Raw genomic sequence first — 20780 nt, forward strand, 5'->3', positions numbered from 1 at the left:
CCAGTTTCTCCAGGAACCAGGGCTACCTCTCTCCTTTTCTTTCATGCCCTGAAACACTTCCAAAGTCAGCTGATGGTAATTCTCTCTGAGGGCCACTCTCTGCTGCGGGTAGAGAGGAGGGAAATGGAGAACACTCAGCTTCTTTTCAAGGGCACAGCAGAGATGCTGCACTGATAGGCTCTGCTCACACCCACTGGCCACAACTTAGTTGGTGCATCTCTCAGCAAGGGAATCTGGGAAATGTAGTCTCAGGCTGAGAGGTCACAAGACCAGCTAAAATTCAGGAGAGTGAAGGAGGAGACAGCACTGAGGGACTATAGGTTTGGAGTATAAGAAACACCCAGCACACATAAGAAGACAGGGAATTATTGTTTCCATCTTCTGCCATCATATAGTTGACAATGTCATCCATGGTGGCAAATGTTCTCTGACTCTGTGGCCTGTCACTAAGGTAAAACAACACCAGGCTGCTCATGCCTGGCATCCATCAGCCCTCCTCTTAGGAGGCCTCATATTGCTTTTCAGATCTTGCTTGCCTGTCCCAGCTCAGCTGAGACCAGAGATTCTGGAGTAGAGGCCTTCCAAATGCCCTGCCTGGCTGCCAGTACTATACCAGGCCATGGAATCTGTACCCCTCATGCCCCAGGCACTGAGCTCCTTGCCCAGGCTGCCTGCTTGCTTTCCTGTGTGCTGCAGGAGTTTGTGGAAAAAATGTTCTGGCATTAGGGGGTGAAAGTCAAAACAGTAATTACAGGAACATCTGTTCCTGAGTGGAAAGCATGTCCCCCGCACACCAGGAGACATGCCTGCACAGCTAAGCAAGCTGATGTTCAAATGGAAGAGAATGTTCTGGAAGGGAGGGCTAATGGACCTAGCCAAGGGAGGTTCAGCTTCCTGGTTGGATATTGTGCTATGCTGAAGAGCAGAGAGGGAGGAAAGAGGAGCAGGCAAGGAGTGAGTAAGTGGGTGTACAGGGAATGGGAGGGAAAAGGGGGGGGGGAATGACTGAGAAGAGCCAATGAGTTCATCAAATGAATAGATGCAGAAGGATAAGCAAGAGGAATTAATGAATGAAAAGGTGAATTAATATATTGAGAAGCCAGTCAGTGAATAAATGAGTAAATATATGGTGCTGAAATGTGGAGAAATGAATATGAATGAATGGATGGATGGATCAATGAATGAATGAAAGTGAATAAGTGAATGGCTAGTTGAATGAAGGGGTGGAGCAATAGCATAAGCAATGACATAAGCAATGAGAGACTGAGTAAGTGAATGTCTGGTTCTGTCATCATTCTTACCAACTGGGACAGGCCAGGAGAGTGGGCACAGTGGGAGGACTGTGGACACCCTTAGCTTCTCAGTACTGAGAAGACTGGTGGAAGCTTCTATCTCCTCCCCTGTCACAGATGGGGAAACGAAGGACAAGCAGCATCCTAGAAACTATGGGAAGTAGAGCTTGGAGACAGCAGCTATGTGGTGATGGAGAAAGTATCAAGTCCTTTCTTGTTTCAGTCCTCTGTCTAAGTGGAGGTGATGCTGCCTCCTGCACAGGATGAGATCAAGTAAGGCCCTGTGGGTGCAAGTTACTATTTTCTCCACATTGATCTGGTGTTCTTCCCATAGTTTGAACTTAGAATCAGTAGTCAGGCTAGGAGCTAGGGAGAGATACAGTGAGAGATCCCCAAACTTGGTTTAGTTGACACACAGAGATTCATATCTTGTTCTTGTCACACGTGAAGGTCATGTCCCACCCCTTCCTAGTAGGTCTTTAGCCTTGCAGTCATGGTTTCCAAGGTCACTGTGGTGGAGTGTCCTAGTTAGTAGTTTTGTTTTACCAATTTGACTCAAACTAGAATCATCTGGGAAAAGGGATTTGCAACTGAGAAAACACCTCCATCAGGTTGCATGGAGTCAACTCTGTAGGATAGTTTATTGATTAATGATTGATGTAGAAAGGTCTAGCCCACTGTAGATGGTGCCACCCATGGACAGGTGGACCTGGGTGGTATAAGAAAACAGGCTGAACAGGCTATGGGGAATAAACCCATGGGCACAGTTCTTCTGTGACATTTACTTCAGTTCCTACCTCCAGGTCCTGCCCCAACTTTCTTCCATGGTAAACTATGAGCTATAAACTAAAATAAACCTTTTTCTCCCTAAGTTGTTTTTGGTTGTGGTATTTATCCCAGCCACAGAAAAAGCAAACTAAGACGTATAAGATGAGAAGAATGGGGGTGCTGGTTCTCTGGACCCAGGAGTGACAGGTGTCTATTCCACTCCCCTTACCTCAGCTCTACTTCCTGGAAGATAAATGGGACAGTGGCTACACAGTAAACATAAACCACCTTAACTATACTGGTGTTTTGGAGGGACTTTAGTCTCCTAGCTAGAGGTGACCATCAGAATATGCGTACTTATTCATTAACTGAAGACCCATGTAAATGTGTAAGTAGCCCATTCTGTGGCCAGGAGCTCCTGAATACTCCAGATTTTAAGGCAGAGTTAGCTAGTCCAGAACAACCTGCCTGCCTTCTTCTGGCTTTGTATTCTTAGACAAATAATTTAATGTCTCTGAATCTCAATTACTTTCTTTTTAAGATGTGTCATAATACATCGTTGGAGAATTCACTGGGACATTGTGCATCAATTTCAGATTTATAAACCATAAAGAGGCATGATACTCTTATTCTGTTCACTTTCCTTATTCTATTCACTTATTCATGCAAGAGGTCCAAGAGTTACTTCTCACTGAGAATCTAGTGTTACATTCCATATCCCATGAGTCTTATATCCTCTGAAGTTAATCTTTGTAGCAACAGCAGAAAGGTGATGTGGTCCACACTAATGTCCAGTTGAAGACCTGGGGGCTCCTTGCAGGATATAAAAAGTCACTAAGGCCTTAGAGTTGGCATGTCAGTGCTGAGGCTCAACCCCAGTAGTCTTATGCCAAGACAAGATCTTGCTTGTTTCTGCAGTCTCTCATGGTCTGACAAACTTTGAAGAAGGAAATCATTGTTTCTGCCTTGAAGAACCCAATGGTCAGATGCAGAAAGCAGGGCTTACTCTGCCAGCAGAAATCGTATTTGTGAAAAGGATACAAAGGTGAATTTTCTTCCTGTGTATGGTGCATGTTCACCAGCACATCCTCAGAAAAACCACAACATTAAGTAGACATTGAGGATGCAGATGCTGGACTCAGAGCCTGTGTGAGCCAAGAACAAATTCTGAGGACAGAGGAGGCTACAGAACAGATCATTTCGTGCTTGCTGAAAAATAAAGGTCAGGAGAAGGACTATTCTGCTCTTTTTTACAACATGGGATGAAGAGAACACTAGTTAGAAATGTGATGGTAGTCCAGTTAAGTTCAGAATACCTCAGGTACTTGTTGGCTTGCCCACTGCTGGAATGCAGTGAAAGAAAAGCAGTATCCTTATAAAGTTCAGAATAATGGAACCCATCAGTACTGGACAGTGTGATGTTATTAGAGCAGAAAGAAAATGGCTATGGATCCTAGTGAAGGTAGATCAGAAAAGAAATATGGAGGTGATGGAGGCTCATGAGAAAGGCCTTGGGAATGGACAAAAGACGTAAGACAATAGAGGGTGCCTTCCAGGCAGGCATACAACATGAGCAGAGTCACTGAGAGCTAATGGCCATCTACACTAAGTAAATGGCTGATGTCCAGGATGCTGAAAACCAAGATGCTAAGGACCAGAGACTGAATGAAGACCAGGAGCCTAAGGACCAAGAAGTCAAAAATTGTGAGGACAAAGATTCTGGGGACCAGAATGCTGAGAGCCAAAATAGTGAGAACCAGAAGTCTGGGTACCAGGATGCTGAGGACTAGGAACTTGTGTACCTAGTAGCTGAGGGCTAGGACTTCCACTAATTTCCAAAAAGAAAATTCTAGGCCAACATTGTCACCATAACTGTAAACATAAAACATATTGTTGAGTAGCAACTTTGTACATATGTTGCATAAAAGACAAAACAAGGAATATGGAAGGAGACCAGAAGGATCAGAGCTTAGGGAAGAATTAGTACAGGTTTCTGGACCGACTAGGTTTGGAAGTCTCTGCAGGAAGAAATTGGGTTGCAGATACCCACAATAATGCTTCCCTGTACCACATGTGTCTTAAGAGTGTATCACAGGAAGCATAGCTACACCATTTGAACAGGACCCAGCCATGCCTTAGCTTATAATCTGAGATGTCAGTTCCAACTCTCTGATATTATAGATAAAGCACCTGAGGCTCTGCAGGAAGCAGCAATTTACTGGACAGGTAGTCAGTGACCCGGATTGAGAGTTTCTAGTTACCACTGGGTGTCCCAGGTCATTTTTAAGCTGCCATTAGTTGGCAGGCTTCCTCCCTTTGCTTCTGCCTCTGCCTCTGCCTCTCTGCCTCTCTGCCTCTCTGCCTCTCTGCCTCTCTGCCTCTCTGCCTCTCTGCCTCTCTGCCTCTCTGCCTCTCTGCCTCTCTGCCTCTCTCTCTGCCTCTCTGCCTTTCTCTCTCTCTCTCTCTCTCTCTCTCTCTCTCTCTCTCTCTCTCTCTCTCTCTCTCTCTCTCTTTCTCTCTCTCTCTCTAATATTCCTTGCTAAAATATGTGCGCTGTAAGGCCCTTTGAGTCCACCCCATCAACCTATGTCATGAGCTCAGAAAACATCCATTAAGTGTACCTACATATCATACTTGGTCCAAAGTATACCAGAGGGAAGGTTTCTCCCTCAGAGTCCTCATCCAGATCTTATTATCCAATCCTTATGTGCTTTAAAAATGTTTATGTGCCTGCCATTCCACTGAACTCCAAGCTCTTCAGGAGTGTGTTTGATCTTTGTGTTCTTACATTCTTCTGAGAGCAATGCAGAGTCAATGCATAGATTAAGTAATGTACTGACTCTTCTTTGCACGTGTGTGCTGGTCAGGCAGGTATACCCTCAGACATCTGCTGGAGGCAGGTACAACAGTAGACTACTGCCCAAAGACAAGAGGGATCTCCAAGGAAGCGCAGGGTAAGAAGAATCAGCCATAGACCCAAGCCAGCCAGAAAGTGAGGAGGGCTTATGTCTTCAAGGATGAGAAGAAAGTGCTCAGTAATATGAGGAAAGGGGGAAAAAGGAAAAAGGAAAAGAAAGGAAGAAGGAAGGAAGGAAGGAAGGAAGGAAGGAAGGAAGGAAGGAAGGAAGGAAGGAAGACTATGTACATAGAGCACTAGGGTCTAAGAACCTTGCCCATTAGAAGAACTGAAAACAGTTTTTGATGATGTAGTTTGTCCATTGAAGACTTCTAATGAAATATACATTATGCCCAGCTCAACAAAGTCAGAGTGAAGCCAAATTCCAGTGGGCATCCCACAAATAGCCCTTTGACACATAGGATTGCTCCAGAAATGATCCTAGGGTACCAGCTAACCCTGGAACAAAATAGTATGATAGACAGGATGGGCCCAAATGTCACTTCCTCAGACTGCCAGCTGGGTAGAGCCCTAGTGCCAATCCCATCCCTCAGGCCTGCATAGTGCAGGGATGACCACCAGGCATTCCTTCTGAGCACAGTGGCTCTCTGCTTCTGTTGGAAATGACCTGCTATGACTGCTCTCACCTATCATGAGAAAGAAAAAAAACCTCACCTCTTGTAGGGAGGGACCTGAAACATTCTCAAAGTTTTATTAGTTCTATGACAAGTGGCAAGCAGGTGGTATGGGTGGCCTGGAAGATGCTAAGAGGTAAGGAATAGAAAAGAGAAGAGGAATCTGGGATCAGAAAGTTCTAGAAGCAAGAACAAAATTCCAATGTAACCCACATATGCATTTGAATAGGAAAAACCCAGAGCCAATATACTTAAGAGTAGGAATGAGGAGGGGGGGGAGTGGAGAACAGGAGAGAAGGAAGGAGAGGGAAGGGAGAAGCAAAAAAAGCAGAGTATCTGACTCTACTTAGAAACAAGCATCAAATGTTATTTAAACATCAAATATTATTAAAGTAGAAATGCAGCCAGCTTCCGGAGGCCTCCACAGTGCATCTTGATAGGTCGCCATTGCTCTGGGGTTAATACAAGGAAATGACATTCTTAAGAACCCATATTAACCTGTCTGTTGTTCTATGAACTGTGACAGCTGCATTTTACATCTTAATGGCTAACCATTTATTTCACGCCAAAGGGGGGAATGAAAGGAAAGGAAAAAAAAGAAAGGCATTTTTATGCCCGTGAAGCCAGAACTCAAGGCTGGAAACTTGGCTCCAGAAATAGGCTGAGGTCTCTGCTTGCTGTGTGTCCCTTTCCAAGAATCCAGACTCAGCTCTTCCCTCTCATGGATCTCCTCTGCTTTCCTCTCTAAGCTGCCATGGTCTGCAGGAAAGACAATCTACCCACTTGGATAATTGACTTAAGTCACAGGAGTAAATAAAGCTGGAAAGGCACCAAGTACAGGGGAGACCAGATGAGGGAGGGTCAAGCCAAACCACCTTTAGGGAAAAAAAAAGGACTTGATTTACATAGAAATGTCTTTGGTAAGATTTTATTAAGGACCTACTAGATGCATATATTGGTATAGAGACATCAACAAAACAGATGCTGATGAGGTCACTGTGTGCCTGGTTGCCAGAGGACAGACATGGTTATGTCTGCTCAGAGGACTGTCATTCAAGTCAGGACGTAGACCTTGGTCATAGAATCTCTTATAGATAGACACTTCTGACAACAGGGGCCTAAAATCCCCAGTATGGGAAGCTAGGCAAAAATGTGAATTCAAGACCAGCCTGGGCAAGTTAGAAGAACTTATTCAAAATAAAAAAGTAAAAGGTCTGGAAAGTACCATGATAGAGTGCTGGCCTAGTAGGCTCTGGATGCAGTCCTCAGTGATAAAACTATTTTCCAGCCAGTGAGATCTGGATGTGATTATGGGACTCCGAAGGAGAGAGGTGAGAGGATGGTCATTCTGATGTGTGAGCAGTGAGGTTTCCCCAGGCACTCAGTCTAAGAGAGGCTGAGAGAGTGGAGAGAGGTGTGAGTGCCTCTGAAGAAGGCAACCTTTGTGTCTCAGATAGAGCCATGGGGGGAGTGGCAGATGGCGAGACTCTTGTGAGCAATCATGAACACAGAATTCAATCTTTACAGTTCTTCTCATCTTCCAAAGCTCTTGGAGCCCACCATTGTTGGCTGTGAAAGTTGTCAGGAGACTCAGGCAGGTCTGGGGATTGCAGACTAGACCATGGCACTGAAGTTCTCTCAGCTTACTGGAGACCTGTGAAGAGAGGCAGTGGAAGCCAGGATTGTTAGAGAGTCAAGAGATACAAAGGCTTCTCGGTGCACACGCACAGGATGAATGACGGCACACCGTGGCAGTAGCAAGTTTGCACATGAGGGCAATGTGAAAGTATTAGTCCTGTGCCTGGCAGCAGGCGGGTGCTGGGTATATACTGCCTTCTTCCCCTCACTGTGAGAAGCACATGTTTAGTCCATGTAATAATCCCTGGTCCCCTCATTTCACCTCCTGTGTCAGTGGTTTATGAGATTTGACTTGTGTAAGTGGGGAGTGCTTGGAGTGGCAGGCAAGCTATTAATGCTTTGACCTGAAACCCAGTCCTCCCTCTTAGCTACAGATGCTTAGCTGGGAGACCTGTCTCTGCCCAGGCACCATTTGGAAAACTAGAGAAGATAATGTCCCAGGCTTTCTGGTGCTCTGTCCTTAGCCTTATCACATTCCATAGGGCCTTGGTCCGATAAAGTCTTCAACAGAAGGAGATACTTTGGGATACTAGGGGTTTGCTCAGTCAGTAATATGCTTGCTGATCATGTGTTTGGATCCCCATCTACATAAAAGAGGTGGCATACGACTATAATCCTGGTGCTCCAGAGGCAGGGACAAGAGGATCCCTGGAGCTTGCTGGCTGGCCACTCTGAAAAGTTAGAGACCAGAACAGAACATGGACCTCACAAATGTACAGCTACACATGTACAAACATGCACATACAGGCATACCAAAGGAACTATTTTTGAATTTATTTACTTGACAAAAATCTCTAGTATTCATTTATTAAAACTTCTTTCACATACTTCCCCCTTGATCACCAGAGTAGTCTTCTGAGATAGTTACTCATTACGGCCATTTTATAAAAAGTACATGGAGGAGTTGTTATTTCTGGCACATGTAAGGAAGGAAAACCCAAACACAGTTCTGCTCCCAGCCTGACCGGGCCTGTCTTCCTTTAGCTGTATGGCCCAACCTCCCTCAGTACCATGTTCCACTGAGACTCTCAGAATCAGCCCAGTAGGCTTCTCCCCATGCCAAGGCAAGCTGAAGGAAGCTATCCTGAAAACACATCTAGTATTTGTAGAGGGAATCCCTCTGTGAGATCAGTCTCTGCTGTGTTTGGCTTAGTGCATGCTAATGCTTATAAATAAATTTAAGGCGTGTGGCTCTTCTTTCTTCTACAGTGAATGCTTCAGGTTTCCCTGTATGTAAACAGTGATTTTAGGCACCTTCCTGGTTACTAGAAGAGTAAACTTAGACCATATGAGAGGCTTTATCACCAAAGTCATACTTCTCAGGGACACCAGAAACCAGAGTTCCTGTCCCCTCTCATGGCATGTCCACTGGACATCAGTAGATGGATGCCTGCCAGAATGGAAATTATGGCTTTGGAGGGGGACTGGAGGAATGTGGCTGGCTCCAAGCCTCTTCTTTTCCCATTCGACTGGAAGGTTATGTTCATTTGAGCTTTGAAACCAAAAATAAATCATTGTAATCCATTTGCTAATTATACCATGTGAAGTTCTAGACGCTGTAAATTGCAGCTGCAATATATCTAGATGAAGTTTGGGGAGTTTATTTTTAGTGATACCAAAAGCACTTGGCTTTCTGGAGGCTTCATCTGCTGGTCTGGAAGTGGATAGAGGGCTGCATGGACACGGACCTTCTGGTCCTTCTGTTGACCCCTGGTTGTAGTGACTCTGCCTGAAGTTCTTTCTACCTTCTAAGTTCTGACTCTGATCTTTTGACTGTGGGAACTGGGTATGTCCAAATGTAGGTTTCCAATGCTTCATTCACCTGGAGCATGTCAAAAAGCACTTCACTGACATGTTTATGAGCCACCATGCACAAATTTCATGTCCAGTGAAGACACCCTCCTCCTTTTGGTCTCCTCATCTCTTTGGATGGATTTGGTATTTCTTTAGTACCTAGTATTTTTATTTTCATCTAGTGAGACCTGTATTTGGTGATATTTGAATGCCAAGGCCACCTTGTTTCAGTCACTGACATTTGAGTGTCAAGCCCTAGGTTTGGCTCTGAATGGATCCGGAATGAACTGACTTCACCTTTGAGCCCAGAAGCTGCAGTGAGGATGCTGCAGCTCCCCTTGAACTGTGACATTCATGAAGGATGATGGAATGCCAAGTGTGACTTAGTTAGCAAAGATGATCTGGAGTGAAAGTGGGTTCATTTACACCTCTTAGAGAAAGAGAAGGTGAATCTCTCAAGAATGAGGAGGCATTTGAGTGCAGCTTGATGTGTAAATGGGATTCTAAAATGTGGCAATTGGGTAAGGAAATCCACAAGACCTGGTTTAGTAACCTTGGCAACCGTCCTGGCTAGATAGATCATGCGAATGGTGTCCATGCACAAGTGCTGAGCAGAACCTCTGTTACCCAAGCACCATGACTTCTAGTAAGATTCCTTCCATTCTAATAATAGCCTGCTATAGTGTTTCCAAGGGTGAGCATTTAAAAAATGTTTTTAGGGTGGCTGAAAAGATGGATCATCACTTGTTGCTCTTCCAGAGGACCCTGGTTCAAATCTCAGCACCTACATGCAACACACAACCACTTGTGACTCTAGTTCTAAAGGATCCAATGCCTTCTTCTAATATCCATGGATGCTAGACATGCATGTAGTCTAACATACAGGCAAAACAGCCATACATATAGAATAAAGGAATAAAATTAAATTAAAAACAACAACAATCAAAGAAAGAAAGCAAACCAAGGCAGGGGAAAAACATTAAGAACAAATCCCTTTGTTTGGTTGCTTTTATTTAGACTTCTGAAAAACAATCTGCTCTGTATGTACAATCCTTAGGGGACCAATGGGTAGCTTGGTATGTAGAATTTTCCCAAGGAGGGATGGGAGTAGTTTCATTGAGTAGGCTTGGCAAGAGCATTGAGGAAAGACATATGAGCAGGGCCTGGACCAATGAGTTGTTTTGCAGACCAGAGGCCTTCTGGGGGAGGCAAGACAAAGTGAAGGGAAGACAGTATAACATTGTGGGGAGATGGTAACCTCAGAGGCCGAGAACTAGGAGGCCGGCAGGGGTGAGGAGCACAGTGGAGTCCATATGCTCTGGATTAGATGATTTGACTCCTAATCTCCCATGTCTCAGCTGACTGGTCCTAGGAGTTTATAAGACTTTTCTACCCTTCCATTCTCTCATCTGAAAAATATAAATAGTAACATCTACCTCTGGGGGGTTATTGTGCAAATGAAGAGAAATGAAATAATGTTCAACACACTAACCAGCATAAACTTGATGTGCACTTAATAAATGGTGGCTTAGGGTCACTGTTCTTTTTGAAATGATTTTAATGAAAGCATAGAAATTCAAATTCAAACCCCATACGGACTTCTTAGGAGATAGAAGAGGCGGGGGAAGCTGGTGGCATAAATGCTGAGGCAGGACAGTTTCCAGAAGGACGGGCAGCTCCTGCTGCAGGTGAGTCAGAGAGGCTACCAGGAATTCATCCGTCACAGTGTCATCCTCAGGATCCTGATGAGAACATGAGAACAGTCAGCGGATGAGAGCCACACAGCCAGTGATCGCTGAAGAGCGAGCATAGGTGTAGAAGATGCAGACAGCTCTTTCAGCTAAGCTCCTAGGAGAACGCAAATTCAGTGGGGGAGGGGACAAGGTCATGGGAAGGGCGTGTGCCTGAGGAAGAGTCCTGGAACTCTGTCAGCTCAGTGCTGCTCTGCTCACCACCCACTCCCTAACCCCAGCCCTCTTCCAGAATTACATCTGCCAAGGAGATTGCCTCTGAATTTACCTCCTGAGGTTGTATATTAAAATCTTGACAGAATGTAATCTTGGAATGAAGCAGGTTAGAAAGGAGGGCGGCATTGCAGGCGATCACAGGAGCAGATCTGAGAAGATGTATCTGATCAGGGCAAGGAGGGCAGCATTGCAGGTGATCTCGGGGCGGATCTCACAGACAGTGAGGAAGAAGATGTATCTGAGCCAGGAAAAGAGTGACAGAAGAAAGAGTAGGGGATCTGGGTTCCAGTACTCAGGCCAGCTGCACGTGCACTCTTATTCGGGCACATGCACGGGCACACACCAGGAGTGTCTTCCTTTGCAATGTCCTACCTGCTACCTTTCTGAGTGACACCACAGCTTCTGTTACAGACAGACTTGCTAAGACCCAGTGACAAATGTGCTCATTATTTAGAGACTTCAAATGGAGAACGTGAGATGCTGTTGTTAATATTATTATAAGCGAGAGCTAGCCCAACCTGGGCAGTTTTCTCTCCTACTCTTCGTGGTTTTGTGGTTTGTTATTGTTTGTCGGGTTTTTGTCACCAGAGCTAAGTGTAATTTGGAGCTGTGTGGGTTGCTCACAACCTCTTCCACCAGCAAAGAAATGGGAGTGTAGAGGGAGCTGAAAGAAACTGGCCTAAGCGGGGCTGTGGCTAGAGTGCTTGCCTAGTGTACACAAAGTTTGGAGTTCAATCCTCACTTAGCACTCTGGAGGTAGGGCAGGACGACTAGGTGTTAAAGGTCATCTTCAACTACATAGTGAGTTGTAGCTAGCCTGGGCTACATGAGGCCCTGTCTTGGAAGAAAGAGAGAGAGAGAGAGAGAGAGAGAGAGAGAGAGAGAGAGAGAGAGAGAGAGAGAGAGAGAGAGAAGAAATAAAGAAAGAAAGGAAGGCAGGAAGCAAAAAAGAAACTGGCCAGAGATCATCTCAGAAAATGCATTAATATTCTAAGCATACACACATTTACAAAAGTTGACTACATCTTAGACCATAAAACATTTCCCAATAAATTTCAAGGAATCAGAATTTTACAGACCGCATTTTCTCACCACAATGCAATTAAGCTAAAAGTCAATAACAGGAAGATGAGACATTTTCTATTTTGTATCTTTTAAAACTGTATTGAGAGATTTTACAAACACACTGCTAACTCACTCATGGGTCAAAAAGAAATGACAATAGAAATTATAAAATAGTTACAAATGAACTATCAAGGAAATATTAAATATCAAAAGTTGTGGAATACAGCCAAGACAACACTTAGAGGGAAATTTATGGGGTTTTTGGTGCTTATGTTAGAAAAAGCAAAGGGCTAAAAATTAATGAATGGCCTATGTATCCAATTTAAGCACAACAGTAGTCATACATCAGTCAGCTTAGAGCTGACACCAGCAGCAGAGCCAGAATTCTGGACACAGATAGAGCGGGCCCAGCATCCCTCATTCATATTACTACACCATAAACATGGCTTTGGTTCCGTTTCTCATACTATGCTCAGCTCTGAGAAATTTTGTTTCTCCCACAGAGTCAAAGAGTTAAGCCTACAGAGCAACTCTCTGTATCAAAGTCTGATGGTTACCCTCATCCATCCACCCTTCTTCATTCCTTCCATGCAGATCGATTGTGCCCTTGCTCAAACCAATCCCTACTACCTTCATCGTGAAACCTAGCCTCAGCTTATGGCTACTGTAATGCTGTTGCTCCGCCCCTCCCCCGTCCCACCCCCTCCCACTCGCTCCTGCACCAGCCCTACGCTTCCAGAATCTTCTCTGACACTTGTTAGAAGAGCAATCCTCATCAATAGTGACTGATTTCTTTCTTGTCTCTTCCAACAGGTAGACTGAAATTACCATGTGTCCAAATTAAAATTGCGTACCTCAAGGATTATTTGAAGAACTATTCTTAGACCCTTTTAAGAAGATTTTTTTTAAAAAGTGAGTCAATTTTTTTTTCCACTTCAGAGTATTCATGACTTAAGTTAATGTTACAGGTGCTCCCCTCACCCTGCCTTTTAAATATGCGCTAATAGGTAACTTCATCTCCATTTATTTTATAATAAGGGTCCCCCCCCCAAGAACAATGAGCAGGGAGCATGGGTTTATTGCTGTAGCGATTTGCATATATTTCACAGGCTTATGGGCTTTCAGAGATGAAAGGGTGTTAGCAGTGTGGAGCCTTTTTCACTCTCAGAGTAGAGATTCCTAAGGATGTCTGGGCTGGACCTGGAGCTCCAGGAACTACTGGGGAAGCTGGGGTCTGTCCATACTCAAGCCTTTTAGAGCATTCTCTAGACTCTCTTGATTTGAAATCCACTCTTCCTCCTCCCATCCTGCCATACCTTCCCTGCTAGACAGTTCTAGCCATGGTTGTGCAGCAAGAACACAGCCCCACCCCTCCCCAGACCATTTTTTAAATCCCTTGTTCCTCCAATAATTCCACTATAGTTTCATTTCTAGGACAAGTCCTACTCATCTCATCTTTCCAGCCGGCAAATGCCACCTTACAAATGGAGCCAGCCTAGAACACAAACTGTAGGCCACTACCAGCAGGAAGCAAGCCTGAGTCCTCATTGTAGTTTCACTCATGCTGAGCTGGCAGGAAGGCTGCTATATTATTCTGGTCTTAAAGAAATGGAGAAGGGGGTGAGATGACACTGCTGCTGCTCCCTCCATCCACATGGTTTAGCTAACTCATAGTAAGTAAGCAAGATGCTACTTCTGGCAGTCTCGGGCAGTAGAAGGAGTCAGGATTTGTCATTCAGTGAGACCTGGGTGCAATTTTGGCTTTTAAGGCTTGCTGACTTTGTATATGGCTCTACACTGTTGCGTCTCCTCTCCAAACTTCTATCTCTTCATTTGTGAGATGAGGATGCTAATGCATGCCTGTCAGAGAGAGTCTGTGTTGGGGTAATGGTCACGCAGCACTTAATACCTGGTCCCTAGGAGATACACAATCAATATGAGTCCTAGAGTTCATTAACTGGTGATGGAATTACTTACCTTTGGCTAAGAGAGGAAAAAAGGTAGAGGCGACTCTAATTTTAAAAAAATTAAAAAGGAACAAGAAGATACAGCACGTTTATTAGGCATAAAAGAGGAGTGTTCATACCTGATAAATTCTCACACAAACAACTCCAAGCCAAAAAAGTCCATGAAGTTAAAACTCAGAATGTCATAAGGACAGATTGATTGCCATGGAAACACGCAGTTGAAAAGGAAAAATGAAGATGGATTCCAGAGCTGTACAAACTCTCCTACCCCATAGCTAGGGTCACAGCTCTAGTCCTGGACAGCGAGAACTCGTGTCCCTGGAATGAGGGTCCCAGACTGACAGGTTAAGGGCCGTGTAAAGCATCATGTATTTATGTATGTTTAGAAGGCTATTGGGAACATCAGATGAGCTGGTGAATGGCAAGGAGAGTTGTAAACTGTAAAATAAATGCCCCATACTTTGTACTTTTGAATTATACATGCATTAGAGACTCTTAAACATTTTCAGAGCAGTGCAAGATAAAATTCAGCTGAGCATGTAATATACCATTTGAGTGTAGACCATAGAATTTTTTTGAGAGAAAACCCAGCAGTGTGTATACACTTATGTACATGCCTCTCATGTACAGGTGCATATGCATATGCATCTCTGTGTGTGCACAGGGGTTTGTATGTGTGTATGAGAACCTCCAGTCCTTTTAGCATGACCAGTCTCCACACAGTGTCTGGTTCCCACCAAGAGGTATAACCTGGGCCATGAAGTCAGTCAATCTGGCTCTATAGCCAGTTGTGTCAACTGATTAGCTCCATTTTCTTGGGTTAAATAGGGTTGCCCTATTTGATAGAAGTGACACTCACCCTGCTTCCTGAAGCTTTGAGACTATGTAGAAAGCTGCTCTGAAGAGTCGGGGGAGCGGGGAGGCTGAGTAGAATGATCTTAGAGAACCCCAGCCATGGGGAAGCCTGGATCTGGTGGCCACTGTTGGCAGAGCTAAAGGAGAGTTGTTCTTACCTGTTGGATATATAGGACCTCTAGGAGTATCTTGCATCCTTGGGACTATCTGAAGGCTTGCTACATCTCTGGGTGAAGAGTCATATCAGGAAAACATATTGTCTATTTCTACTGAGGTATTCCATAACTTGTTCATTCCCAAAGTCCTTTCCCTTAGTCTGGGCTAAGGGGCTGGCAGACTTAGAATCTCAGGAGAATTGGATGCTGTTGTCATTTAAGATAAAAAATAGATTTGTTAGTTGGTTTTAACTAAATAAAACGAATATCCTGGCCTTTGCTCTCCAGACAGTTACTGGCTGCAGACACGGAAACATTCTGACTGCCATAGAGCCAGTGGGGCCTTTAGGGGAGCTCCAGACCCATGGAAGCCACAGAACCAATTTGAAGCCATTTCCAAATTGTGGGTGGTGATCCATTTCAAGTTATAAAATTAATTTGATGATTTAAGGCCATCATTTATCAAAATTAATGACAATGACCCATTAACCTATGGAGAAGGTTTACTTATTTGATTGTTTTGTTTTGTTGAAATGGGTTCTCCTTTTTTGTCCAGGCTAGCCTGGAAATTGTGGTTCTCCTGTCTTAGCTTCCCCTCCCAAACACTGGGATTACAAGCTTATCCCACCATGCTTGACACTTCAACAAAAATTACTTATCCAATATATATGCAGTAGGAGGGAGTCAGCTTTCCATATAAATCAATCACAAAAAGACAAACAGCTCATAAAAAAAAAATGGGCAAAAGACTTAGATGCTTCCAAAAAGAGGGTAAAAAAACGGCCCAAAAAGCCATGGAAACATCACTATTCTTGAGAAAATGATACATGGGAACTGCCCTGAAATAAATGCCACCACTACCACAGTTCCATTAGAAAGGCTTGAATGGAAGAGATGGATTTTGCCCAGTGTCTATGGCCATGTAAAGCCACTGAAATACACTCACACTGGTTGGACTGAAGGAGCATGCTGACTTTGGAACACTGTTCAGTAATACCAACCATTCAGAACATAGGCATGCGAGTGTCTCCACTCTGTAGAGTATACCCATAAAGTGTTCGTATGGGTGCATATAGTACAAAAATCACAAGATGCACACAGGTGTGCCAAACACATGCCACACCCAGCCTCAAATGGACAAATGCAGTTTCTTCCCACAGTGGGGCTGGACTATGATACTCGCAAACATAAAACTGAAAGGCAGAAGCCAGGCACAGAGCTTTATAACTCCCTTTTATAAAGTACAAATGTAGGCAAAAACAAATGCCTTAGATGTCTGGGGAGTGATTACCCTTAGGGGACTTGGGAGGAGCTGGGGTTGGGGAGAGAATGGGAAAGGCCTCCAAAGTACTACTGTTGTTCTACCTTTGATCTGAGAGCTGCTTACTGGTAATTTTTTTTTTCTTTTCTTTTCCTTTGGTACTAAGGATTAAACTAAGGTCCTTATACCTCATACCTCCTCAGTGGCACAGTGTGTGTGTGTGTGTGTGTGTGTGTGTACATGAGACAGATGGGGGAGGGAGAAGAGAGGTAGATACAGGGAGAGAGGGGGAGAGAGAGGTTGACTCCTATCTCAGCCTCCTGAGGAGCTGGGTTGCTGTGCCTGTATCACTGGACCTGTCTCCCATAGCTGTTTTCAGTTGTTGAAACTGCATCAAGCTGCTGAGTTCTGATGGGTTCCCTCCACTGTACACATGTCACACTTTAATAAAAGCATGCAGGTGACAATAATGGAGGAAACATGGTGGGTCATAAAGGCTGGCATTGTTCAGTAACAGGGCAGACTGGTGTCTCACCGGAAGTGTGTCTGTAGGGTTCAGATGTCAGATGCATTTCTTACTGTGAGTCACAGGCCAGGAGTGAGAGTCATTAGTGTAATTAATGTAAGCTTCCAATTTTAGGTGAAGAATTTGATACCCAAAGAAGAATTAAGAGCACAGCTAGGGTAACACAGAGCTAGGTGACAGGCTCTAGGTTTCCTGTCTCTGAGAATGGGGAGTGTGTAGCCAGTTTTCACCAGATGGGCCTGGGTGACATGGTGAGGCCAGATGGGTGGGCTGTTCAGTCTGTCACTTTTCTCAAGGGAGGCGGTTCAAGATGGCAGTGAGAGTTTTGGGGGCAATTTTTTTCCATCCCAGCCTGGCTTCAGCCTCCCAGAATCTCTCCCTCCTTCTTCCTCCTTCCTGCCTCCCCTGTCTGAGTCTATTCACCACTGTACTAGATCTCTTTTCCATTTGCGTAGAACAGCCTCGGTGCCAAAACCATGCAGTGGGCTGTAGAAGCTGGAAAACAGAAGGAAACAAATAGGGTAACTGAGATCCAATAAAGCACACTTCCAAGTGGTTTGTGGTTCTGTTGAAGAATTTTGGGCAACAGCCTTCTACTATGGGCTTGGGCAACCATGGGGCTTTCTAGTTGAGGACAGGTTTGTGCAAAGGGTCTGAAGGGTTCATTAGCTACTTGCCAACCCTGCTAACCAGGATCCCACAGTACAAGCTACCTGAGATCTCTCTACTCCAGGCATGTGTCCACCTGCACAAATACAAGGGTAAGTAAGGTACAGTATAGAATTCTCAGGCTGCTATAGAGGGAGCCAGAGAGGGTTTCAGAGATATTGAGCTGAAGCTAAAAACCAAGGATAAGGAATGTGCCTATACAAGGTTGCTGGAGAATCACCATCGTTGTATTAGGAAACTGCCTGCAGTCCTATGCAGGGAGAAAAGACAGAGGAAATGGAGTGGGCAGAGCCATGTGCTGATGGAACCTTCCTGGGTGATGAGGAAAACCTCACCAGAGACTTGTAAGGCAGAAAACACCTGTCACCTAGGAGACAGGATAAAGAGATGCAGGCAGATGCTGCTTGGAACGTTGGTATAGGTCTGAAATTATGTTTTACAGCAATCACTATCTTAGGCCATCCTTGAAGACCTGTGCTGGTGTAGGTCTAGCCGAAAGGCAGAGGTAGAGAGATGCTTAAGAGAGTCCCTAGCATCACAGGGACCCAATACTCAAAAACAGACACAATTTGATGTCATTAATATTCTAGAACAAATATCCTAAACTGTTTCTAGGATATCCTGTAGGATAGTCTTTAGTGTGTATGTGTGTGTGTGTGTATGTGTGTGTGTGTGTGTGTGTGTGTCTGTGTCTGTGTGTGTGTCTGTGTGTTTGTCTGTGTGTCTCTCTGTCTCTCTCTGTCTCTCTCTCTCTGTCTCTCTCTCTCTCTCTGTGTGTGTGTGTGTGTGTGTGTGTGTGTGTGTGTGTGTGTGTATACATCTATCAATGCATGTAGAAAGTGTTGAATGATCTGAGATGCACCATGCCCTGAATCCATTTGGGGAGGTATGGACACTACTAGCATGCTAAAGATTCTGAGAAAACCTGCAGTGGAGATGTTAATGGTTTGGGGATAAGATCTCCTAATATCCTAAAATTGTCCTAAAATCTCCATAGTTCATCATGTCATCCAAATCCCTCCTGTTTCTCCTGTTTCCAACCTTAGGAAGGACTGAAGGCTTCTTTAAAAAGAGAACAGTGTTTCTCTGAGAAGGGAAAATGTGGATATTATATAAGGTCCAGCCTGCCCTGATTACTTGTAATTGTCAATAAAGTGATGGCTGGTGTGTTGCCCTGCTGAGAAGAACTTAAAGTTCTCAGCAGAGGCATTGGCATTGTAGAGTTGCTTCCAGGGCCCAATGTAGGGCCTCTGCCCTTATTCCCTAACCTGCCTCCTTTCTCCCAGCTACTTGGGAAAAGGCAAGAGGCAGAAAAATGTTTAATCCAGGCAATGTGATATATGCCTAGAATCCTGGCCTTCCAGAGGCTAGGGCAGGCGCTCTGTAAGTTTAATGCCAGCCTGGGCTATATTGGAAGACTGTCTCTAAACAAATGATAAAGGAAACTGGTATTAGAATATTGGAGCCAGACCACCTGGGTGTGAACTCAGTGCTGTTTCTCCTTTCTAGATCCTTGGACAAGTTGTCCAGTTACCACACATGCAAAGGCAGTGGCCAGCTCAGTAGCCCCCAGGATGAAGTATGTTCATCTGTTTCCTAGAAGGCTCTAGCATAAAGCAAACATTGTAGGTGCAAGAAACCCTTCCTTGGTGCCCTTTCCAACCACTCCTGGTGGCCTGAAGAATCCCCTATTTGGAGTAAACATCCTGTAAATCCATTTTTCTTATCAGCTTCAAGAAGGGCTGGGTGTTCTTTCTTCCTTTACGACAGGCAGGATTGTTCCAGGTCAGGCTCCATTCCTGGTTTTCAGAGCTGGAGCGGCTGCCGAGGAGCTCGGTCCCAGGGACTCCTATGCATCTATTATTAATTTTCTGCAAGCAGCCGTTGGCTTCCCAGACAAGCTTCTGTCTGTAGATGACTGTAGCCCTCTCAGAGTGCTCCTGCCCTTAGTACTTCTCACAAGGCCTCGTAGGAAAGAGCCCTTCATGCCCCTGTGTCCCTGGGAAGGTGGATTGTGATGTAAACAGTGAAACAAGGGCCCAGGATGGCCATGCTGAATCTGACCTATGAGGATAGGACGTCTTGTTTTTCTTCACACCTCCTGCCTCACACACAGTACACGAGCAGAGCTGTAGAGATCTCCTTGACAGCAAGATCCCATACACTATTAATCAGAGGGCTGTGATGCCATCCACAGTGTGTCATGCATCCCATCATCTCTCTGTGTAATGTCACCAGGAAAGTCCAAGCAGCTGTCTTTCTTGTCTTCCAATCTAACCTCCCCAATCACTGAACTAAATCTGAGCTACTTCTTTGTGCACTCTGGGGCACACATCCCTTTTTCCAGTCACCATCAAATCTCTCACTTCCATGTTCCGCCTCTGATTTTGTACCTGGACTATAAGCTCATGAGGGTAGGAACCTACTCATCCTCTAACATACTCAGCAGTGTGAATCTCCTCCCAGTGAACACTGCAAGAGTGTAACTCACCTGCCCCACTTCCTAACCCCACCCCACCCTCTGCATTCCTCTCTCCTTTGCTTTCTCCTTCCTGCCTTCTCCCCTTCGTCATTTCCTATATTTTTCTTAATTATTTAACAAAGGAAGTTAGAGATCACCTAGTCAAACAATTCCCGAAAGGAAATTATAGGCCCACTTAAAATAGGTAAAATATTGAAGCCCAACCTCTCAGCCAGCAAGCAACCCACCACACTATCTCTCCTAACATAAGAAAAAAAAATTGTTTCTCCTTTAATAAAAGATTTAGACAACTTCAATTTATTCTTATAGCCTCTCTCTCTCTCTCTCTCTCTCTCTCTCTCTCTCTCTCAAAACAAAACTATGCCAAGTGCCTGACATATGTTCAGCCATAACAACCAAGGTACTACTCTCATCTGTAGATGCAGAAGATGATCCCAGGTAGCTCAAACACTTACCCATGCTGGACACACCGACAGTGTCCAACAGATCCAGAGTCTATGAGAGTTGCCATACTCCAGTCTCTGCATGGCCACCTCCTACCTCCCAGGGGCCTGTTTTCAACCCAGCAGCACCTCAGACAGCCTTTGAGCTGAACCCACTGTAGCTGCAAGTGCCAAAGATAGACCATTAGGGTTTAATTGGCACCATTTGGTCATTAGAGCAAGCCCCTCATCCCTGAGGTTTCCTGGCAGTGCAAGAGCATGTTGCTCATTAGAAAGTACCACATCTGTGCGATACCAGGGATAAGCCTGCTGCCCCACACAGTGTCCTTATGGCTAAAATGAAGTCCTCCATGACCTGGAGCACAGA

The 20780-nt window shown here is 44.7% G+C and overlaps 1 protein-coding gene across 17 annotated transcripts in view; it reads left to right on the forward strand.

The window, feature by feature from the left end:
- Nucleotides 1–20780, forward strand: part of Tenm4 (teneurin transmembrane protein 4) — a 1520543-nt gene that overhangs the window by 1093992 nt on the left and 405771 nt on the right. For 4 of the 17 annotated variants that reach the window (XM_076938085.1, XM_076938093.1, XM_076938095.1 and 1 more), the window contains one exon: nucleotides 12869–12967. The exons of the other annotated variants lie outside the window; for them this stretch is intronic. The gene's annotated coding sequence lies outside the window, so the exon portion shown is untranslated. The remainder of the gene's footprint in view (nucleotides 1–12868; nucleotides 12968–20780) is intronic. 17 annotated transcript variants of the gene reach the window in all.

Source organism: Arvicanthis niloticus, chromosome 1, assembly GCF_011762505.2.
Source record: "Arvicanthis niloticus isolate mArvNil1 chromosome 1, mArvNil1.pat.X, whole genome shotgun sequence".
Classification (NCBI taxonomy): domain Eukaryota; kingdom Metazoa; phylum Chordata; class Mammalia; order Rodentia; family Muridae; genus Arvicanthis; species Arvicanthis niloticus.